Source organism: Nanorana parkeri, unplaced genomic scaffold (genome assembly GCF_000935625.1).
Source record: "Nanorana parkeri isolate BGI_ZX_2015 unplaced genomic scaffold, ASM93562v1 scaffold434, whole genome shotgun sequence".
NCBI lineage: Eukaryota > Metazoa > Chordata > Amphibia > Anura > Dicroglossidae > Nanorana > Nanorana parkeri.
The window spans coordinates 451,823-460,407 of NW_017306702.1; positions in this window are offsets into that span (position 1 = coordinate 451,823).

The window sequence follows — 8,585 nt, forward strand, 5'->3', positions numbered from 1 at the left end:
CAGAATAATGAAAAGTCAGCCTGTCCACTCACTGGGGACACCTTGGCCGTGGCTTGGTAAGAGGAGCAACTGCTTGCTGTTTTCCAAATGCATCTAATTAAACTTCATCAGTTTAGTAAAAAAAATGATTTCTGATTGGTCACTGTGAGTCCCTTTTACTGTGCATTCGAAAGCTACATGCACACTATTTGCTGGGCTGTGTCTGCTGATTCTCAATCTTCGCGGACCAATCACTGCAGCTGTTGTCTGTATTCAGTAGCTGCAATACTATAATGTCCAGTTTGCTGAGCACAGTCTGTGTCCTTGTGTTCTGGGAGTATTTTACATATGTTGGCATATAGCGTGGAATGGCAAGAACCCTTTGGCTGTTGGCTTCTCAGATTTTGGAGTCCATAGCACAGATTCCCTTTTACTTAAAGCGACCCTAAACTCGGGAGGTAAATCTTTACAATGTATTTAGGTACCTGAACTATTAACAATACAATCTTATTTGTATATCACTCGGCTGTAGATCCTCAAATCATCTCTGAATTGGAACTGGTGTTCCTCATGGTCCCTGTGTGTGTTGTAGAGTAGTCACCGCTCCAAGCTCACTCCCCTGATGGTCTACAATCTCAATAGAAATTAGCAAACTAAACGTGAGATTGTAGTCCATCACAGGAGCGAGCTTGGAGTGGTGACTACTTTACAACACACATAGGGAACATGGGGAACAAAAGTAGCCACCCTCCAGAAGGAAGGACAGTGTCAGCACCAATTCAGAGATGATTTGTGGATCTACAGCCGAGTGATACACAAATAAGATACATTTTTGTTATACTTGAATACATTTTTTCAGATTTGGCTTCTGAGTTTTTAGTGTCACTTGCTTACAAAGCCGTAATATTTGTTCATCGCTGTCATGCGAGACAGCTTTCATTTGTCTTCTAAGGTGGTCTTCCTTCAAAGCAGACTTTCCATTCAAAGGGAAGGTTCCTTTCCCTGCCAGACCACCACCGCCTAAACAAAATGGCTGTAAATAAAACTAGCAATAAAGAAATAAAATGCTCACCCTCATTCAGGCTTCCAGTAGGTGTTGGTGATGTCATCGCCCCCCCCCCCCACTGCTAACTCCTGGCCACTTGTAATCCCATGAGAATGCCCTCCTGCAATGGGCTGTGCTGCATTCTTTATTGGGTACTAAGTGCTCAGCTATCCCAGGAGGCAACAGTCAGGCACGGGGATGTCACCATGCTACCCGGAAGCCAGGACTGAGGTGCTGCGAATGTTATTGGGGTGGCAGGGAAGCGGACCTTACTTTCTGCTATAACCTTCACCGAGTGTAGCCCTTCAGAAGGAGGCAGACACACTCGCCACACAGTTTGGATGTAGCCTTCTCATTTAATTAAAGGTCCCCATGCATGAGGCCTCTGATATCACCCGTTTCTAGTGGATTGATGGCTGAGTAGCCAGTCCTAGAAAAGTCCCCATCAGTTGGTACACCTGACTAGCCCTCTTCATATAGATATAATAGGAGCACTGATAGACTCGGTTTCAGAATTGCCATGTTAAGGATTCCAGAGGCCTGTGCCGTCTACCACAGGTTGGATAATGTATTAGATGATAATATTTTTGTTTGTTCTATAAAGTGGAAAAGGTTACACGGTTACGGACTGGGAAAGTGGTCAGTAGATTTCAATGATGAAGGACTCTTGCGTGCACAATAAATATTTATACAGCATTTGCAGTCTACATAATGGGCTCTTGATATGCTGCTTTGCTTTCTGGGGTGTTCTCCTTAGAAGCTGTCCAATCTCTCACTGTATGTGCCCGTGCGCACCTCTATTCTCATGAACTATGTAGCCTTTTTTTATTTTTAAATGGATTATGGTTTTGATGGACCAAAATATTGTTTTGTATCTTGTAGTCATTGCCAAGTTTTAATAAAAGCAACTTCTCACTAAATGACCATTGGCCGTGTTCACCTTTCTTTCAGCACGAGGCAGTTTAGGTTGATGTTGGAGAAGACTTTACATGCTGTTTATCTTTTAGCTTTGGATGCAGCGGGAAAGGATTCGAACCCTTGTGGAGATTTTCTTGCTGTCTGTGTCTGCTGGTTAGATTCACATTCTCTGTTTGCTCTGCTGACCACGGTCAGGAAGAGAGAAAATGCAATAAAAAAACAAGAGGTGACGGTAAAGCTTTGCCATACACTGCAATATATTTACTTTCAACTCGGGCTGACAGAAGAAAATATCAGATTCCTCCATCCACGCTCACGAGCGTCGATCGAGTAATCTCTTGTCTGTATTGTATTCTGACAGCAGCAGCTGATGGGCTGCCGAAGATTTTCCGACCAGCTCCTTCGATCAGCTGAGTGAGGGATGTCGGCCGAAAGGGTGCTGACTAGAGATGCTCCAATACAAAGTATTTGTACTCGCCCAATTGCTCCGAGATTTCCTCTGACCGACAGTGCTGCAAGGAAACATGGAGTCGGCTTCCCAGCCAATTGTGTGGCGGGTAATAACTCGCTGGCCGGCTTCCTGATTGGCCGGTAAGCTGGCTCCATGCTATTTGGCTGGCTCCATGCTAGCAGAGGTACCGGTATCCGTACTCTGTATTGGCAATTACCAAAAGATTATCGGTATTCATACTCTATACCGAAAAACCGGTATCGGTGCTTTCCTAGTAGTGACAGCTGCACCCACTGTGAATTTCACATAATGTATGGCCAGCTTTAATCTTCAAATGAACACCTGTACTGGTGACAACTGTCTTAGTGAACAGTTTGTCTCACTTTGTATAGATTTGTCAACTTCCTGTTGCCTCTCTAGGACAGGAAATGAAGGGAAATATCTTTAATAGGGCACAGCACAGAATAGGTTGATGGGTTTTAACCCTTCCCTACTCTATAACAAAGTGCATCTATACATGTTAACGGAACAGCTACCTTTGCCTGGCAAAACATATAGACATGTTGAATATCAGAGGAGAGGGAACACCTTTTGGCATTTTAAGTAAGGAACAAAGTTTACTAATGGACATGTAGGAGGACACTGAGGCCCCGCACATAGTATGCAGTGTAAGTTTTGGATACAGTGGGGGGAGTGCTGAGACCACTGGCAGTTTTTTTTTTTAATTGCTCTGTGTATCTATTGGGGAGACTTACATTCTATTTGTTCTGGTGACCATTGTCACTGGGATAGAAAGCTGCGGGAAATCTCAAATGTTATAGTTGTCACTGCAAGAAGAATAGAGGGGAAATCTAATGGGGACACCTGGTCTCTTGACAACTGTCTGAGGGATTCTCTCACATTACAGACTTCTCGTTTTCTATAGGACAGGGAGTGAAGGGAAATCTTGCAAACAAGACACACAGCAAAAAAAACCTGACAGAGGTTCTAACCATTCCCCTCTGTATTTAAAGCTTAAGAGAAAACTTTTGTCTTCAGGAATGCTTTAACCGAAAGTCCTTCTTCCTATAAGAACCTACTGATCCCACTTTCCCTCAGATGTCAACACACATCTGGTGTCCATTCAGTTTTGCCATATATGACGGAAACTAACGACCTTAAGGTGATCCTTTACAATGAACCGTTTTCCTGGAAGAGTATATGTGTATTTCATGTATGTTATTGACCTGTAAAAGTCTCGCTTGTGTAGACCTCTAAAAGGCATAAGACTGCTGCTGAGTGCCGCCAACTGGAATGTGATCAACAGACTCAGAGCTTTCCTCTATAGAATTCCCCTTTGCTTCTCCCCTAGTTGCTAGTATAAGGTTATGTATGGAGGTTAGAGGAGGAGCTAGGCCAGCACAAACAGAAATTAGACAACCCCAGAAGAGGAGGGCAATGGCGTTGCAAGGGCTGAACTAGAACTGACTCTTCCTGAAAAAGTCAAATTTTGCTAGTAAGTTTTTAGAGGCGCATCGCAAGTCAATAAATGATCATTTATGGAAAGGAAACATGCTGCAAGTAAGTATTTAAAGCCCTGGTTCTCAAGTGGTGGGTCGGGACCCTGTGTTCAGTGGGTCACCGCATGCCTTCTACTTTTGTCTGTGAGCCTCCCCCTAGTGCAGCGCTGTCAGTTCTCACACCAAGCAGTCATTCAAAATATGGTGCCCAGTGTCAGCTTGAGGTGGGATGGGGCTATGGCCTTGAGGGAGCTCCATACATACGTGCATTGCTTACTGCTCCCTCACATGTCCTGTAGAGGTGCCTGGACCGGAGTGATGTCACACCTCTACAGGGCGTGCAAGGGAGCTGTACAAGCAATGCACGTATGGATGGAGCGCCAGCATAGCATAGCAGCCCACACTGGACCCCAGGCGGAGGATCTACTCCAGTTCTCATATGATGGGGAGATTGGGTGGGTCTTAAAAAAAATTAAACACCACACTGATACCACTGATAGGAGAAATCTATTGGGTCAGGTAACAAAAGGCATACAATGGTTGACAGGGTTGCTAATGCTTTTGTTATCTTAAATAAAATGTCACGGCTGCTGTCTGAGTCTGCACCCAGAACATTTCCTCCTTTATTACTGCAAAGGTGATGAAACACGGACACAAATGTGGGCTGAATGTCCCTGGTTAAAGGAAACCTGTGCCAAAAGAAATGCTGCTCTCCTGGCTGTGTTGTTGATCATCTGCCTTTAAAGCCCAACAACTCCAAGCAAATGTTTGCATTAAAATAGACCCCCCAGCAGATCATCGAGAGAATTCCAAGCTGTCCCAGAAGTACTTATTCACCACAACATATCCTTGCCCGGCGCCATAGATACTGTGAGTATATAATGCAGTTATGTCAGCGGCACACTCTTCATCATCCAGGGCCACCTACTGTTCGGGGAAGTTTGGAAGAAGAGGGCCCTGCATGTGACCAGCCGGAAGTCAGGACTTCTACAAATCAGAGTTTAGAGATTGACATTGAAATGGTTGGCCGAGCAGCCAGAATCAGCAAGGGTGGTTACAGATTTCTTTCAGTACATTTAGACAGTTTGTCTCAACTCATTAAAAGCTTCATTCAGCAGCCAGCAGACTACAACTCAAGCTGAAAGTATCACAATGCATTATACTGATGCGCCAGAACTTTCATTACTACACCCAGCGCCATCACATACTATGTGCCGATGACCGGTCCTTCTACATCCTGATTGATTTCCAGCACAGCTTGTTATCGGTATAGCATGTAAAGTCCCCTCTAAATCATAACTGACCCTGAAACATCATCATCATGACGTGCACTGAAGATTGGGGATCAGCAACCAGATGCCTGCAATCTACCCATTGATCACACCTATGTGACTGTTAGATCATGGCCCCACCATGCTGCCTCTCAGATCAGAGCGACAATGTGACTGCAGAGTGGAGGGAAGCTCTAGGCTCCTCCTCTGACATGTTATAGAACTGCCAAGGGGATTTTCCCCACCCTTCCAGACTCCTCTGCATCTGAGGTCTGATGAGTGAATTGTTTTACAGGGAGGGAGAGAATTTGTGCTCGGGGTACTGTACTGTTTACTACTGACCTTTGCATTACATATTACACAGCCCTGCACTCTGCGTTGTTTGCTCCTAAACCCTGCACTCTGGATTACTTACTAATGACCCCTGCACTCTGCCTTACATATTACTGACCACTGCACTCTACATTATTTGCCCCTGCACCCTGGATTACTTACTACTGACTCCTGCACACTGCATTATATATTACTGACAGAGGAGGTGCGGCGTGTGGGCGGATCTGGCAGTGGCGAGCGTGAGGTGGGGAGAAGGAGCTTGTGTGGAGCCGTGAACAGGGCCAACTAATCAGAGGCCGATTAATCGATGATTGAAAAAGTTGACAACTTTTTCAATCATCGATTATAATTGATTATGTCGATTAGTTGTTGCAGCCCTACTGACCCTTGCACTCTGCATGATTTACTCCTGACCCCTGAACTCTGCGTTACATACTATTGACCTCTGAAATCTGCATTATATACCACTAACCTCTGAAATCTGCATTACTTAAGGCTGTGACACACTGCATGCGGAGCGGTGGGGCGCTGCCTTTGCGTGCAGTGTATCATGTCATTTCCTCTCCGGCACGTCAGCTTGCAAGAGCTTGCCTAGCTAAGCGTGCCGAGATGAAAAGTGTTATCTTCGGCCAATTGGCTCATGCGTATAAACCTGAAGTCCAGCCGGTTGTTACACGCGAGCCGATTTTCTGAAGTTGCTGTCATTCATCTGCCTGCACTCTGCTCACACACTGCACGCAAAGCTCCGTGCCTGACAGCTTTGCTCCGCTCTGCACGGCTTCATGTGCAGTGTGTCACGGGCTTTACTCCTGACCCCTGAACTCTTCAAACCTGACTTACTTTAAATGGGGCCTTGCTAAGTTATTGGCTTAAAAAAAGTGCTGCACCCTGTTCAGGGAGATCTCATCCTCACCCTGTCGAGATAGACACTTCCTAAGTGGTCTTGAGAATTCCTTTAAAGACCTAAACAAAGGAAAGAAGAGGTATTGCTACCCACAGCACCCAATCTGATCCCAGCTACCATTTCTGTGAAGTGTATATATTTGCATATAGTAGAGAAGGGTCGGATCCTCTATCACATTTTTATTGCTGTGTCCCAACTAGAAAAATTAACTCTATTTGTGACCACTGTCTCTGGGACTAGAAGCGAGGGACAATCTAAAAGTCTGCGTTGTCGTTGGGTCAGAAATAGGGGGGAGATCTTCTACTGGGGACATCTGAAATCTTGACCGAATAGGAGAGGGTTTCCCTTACTTTGGAGAGCTTCTCAAACTTTCTGTAGTCTCGAGAAGTAAAGGAACATCTACTAAATGGGACACACCCAAAAAATTGTTGGGAGTTTTAACCTTTCCCTACTTTATCCAAAACTGTTGGCTTTAGAAATACTTAACACTTTAAGTGACATTAAACCAATACTGTAATGCATGCCTTACTGTAATCCATGGTTGTTTCCCTTCTCTTTGCTGCTCTTCCTTTTAAATCTGTATCTCTTCTCATGCTGGGCAGAACTTCTGTTTTGCAGCAGACTGCCTTGTCTCTGAAATGGATACACGGTGTCTGTGTGAAGGTTCACAACCTGAGCCAGCACTACAGGAAGAGGCACTCAGCTGCAAAGGGAAGTTCTCCCCCAGCATGAGAAGACATGAGGATTTAAAAGGAAGAGCAGCAAAGAGAAGGGAAACTACCATGGATTACAGTAAGGCACACATTACAGTATTGGTTTATGTTAAAAAATCTGAGGGTTTAACCTCCCTGGCGGTAATCCCGAGTCTGGCTCGGGTTGAATTTTTAATGCTAGAAGCGGTAACCCCGAGCCAGACTCGGGGCTGCAGAGAAAAGTGACACTCACCTTGTCCCTGCGAGCCCGCGGCGTCCTCTGCTGTACGAGGCCCAAAAATGAAACTAAAAGCCGGCATCTGACTTTCAGTTCCGTTTTCGGGCGTCACAGCCGGCGGGAAATTCAAAAGTGAAAAGTTGCAATGTACACAGAATACACACAATACATAGTTACATAGTTTTTGAGGTTAAACAGAACACCTACCTCAACCTAACCACTCAACCATCATGTTCTCAAACAATTCATCCCCACACAGCTACCTCTTCATGTATCACTTTTAGATTGTAAGCCCTCAGGGGCAGGGCCCTCCTTACCATCTTGTCTTGAATTGTATTGTGACTGTAATGTCTTCCTTATATTGTAAAGCGCTGCGCAAACTGTTGGCGCTATATAAATCCTGTATAACAATAACAACAACACCCACCACCTTGTTCACTTCTCTTTATTTTTAATATCCATTAGTGTCAGTGTTTCTAGTGAGATAATAGCACATTTCTAAGGGGTTAAAACCTAACATGTATGGCTAGCTTAGGATTCACAAAGATAACACGGCAATCTAATTACCTTGCTGGTAAGTACACCAGTTTTCCCTCCGCCCCTTAATTATACAGTGACAGGAAAAGTCATGTTCTTTTATAACTTGAAGTAAAATGTCTATAGACATAGCAGTAGGAAAGTGAAAATGTAGTCAATACCTTTTGTTGGCTGACTGAATACATTTACGGTGTCAACGTTACAAAAACATTGTTTTCTTCTTCAGTTTCATATTTTTGTAGCTTGTCATTGGATAGGATTGGGACCCTTCAACTGTTCCAGAATCCCCGCTGGAGTTCTAAATAATTTGTATCACTGACTCTGTGATGCCAATAAAAAGTTCTGAAGATAATTGACAATGTTTCCAGCATGTAAAATAATTCCAGTTGGAAGACAAATTGTTTTTGAGTTACCTAACAGCAAGGTACATTAAATGTTTAAGCACCTTAATTACATCTCTGAAGGCGTGTAGGTCGCTTGTATGAGACGTAGCTGATCCAATCTTCTAAACTAGAGGTCCGGAATCAGTTTTACCTGTCCTGAGTGAATCTGTAAACACCTCATCCTTTGTAGAACACCATTAGAATTGAAGTGCAGGCCCCCAGCAATTCCCATATACCCCCAATGTTACCTGCCAGAGAGCCCTGGTACCCCTAAACCCCAACTTCCTACTAGAAATTCAACACCCGTCCTGTCCTTCACTACCTCCCATAACCTC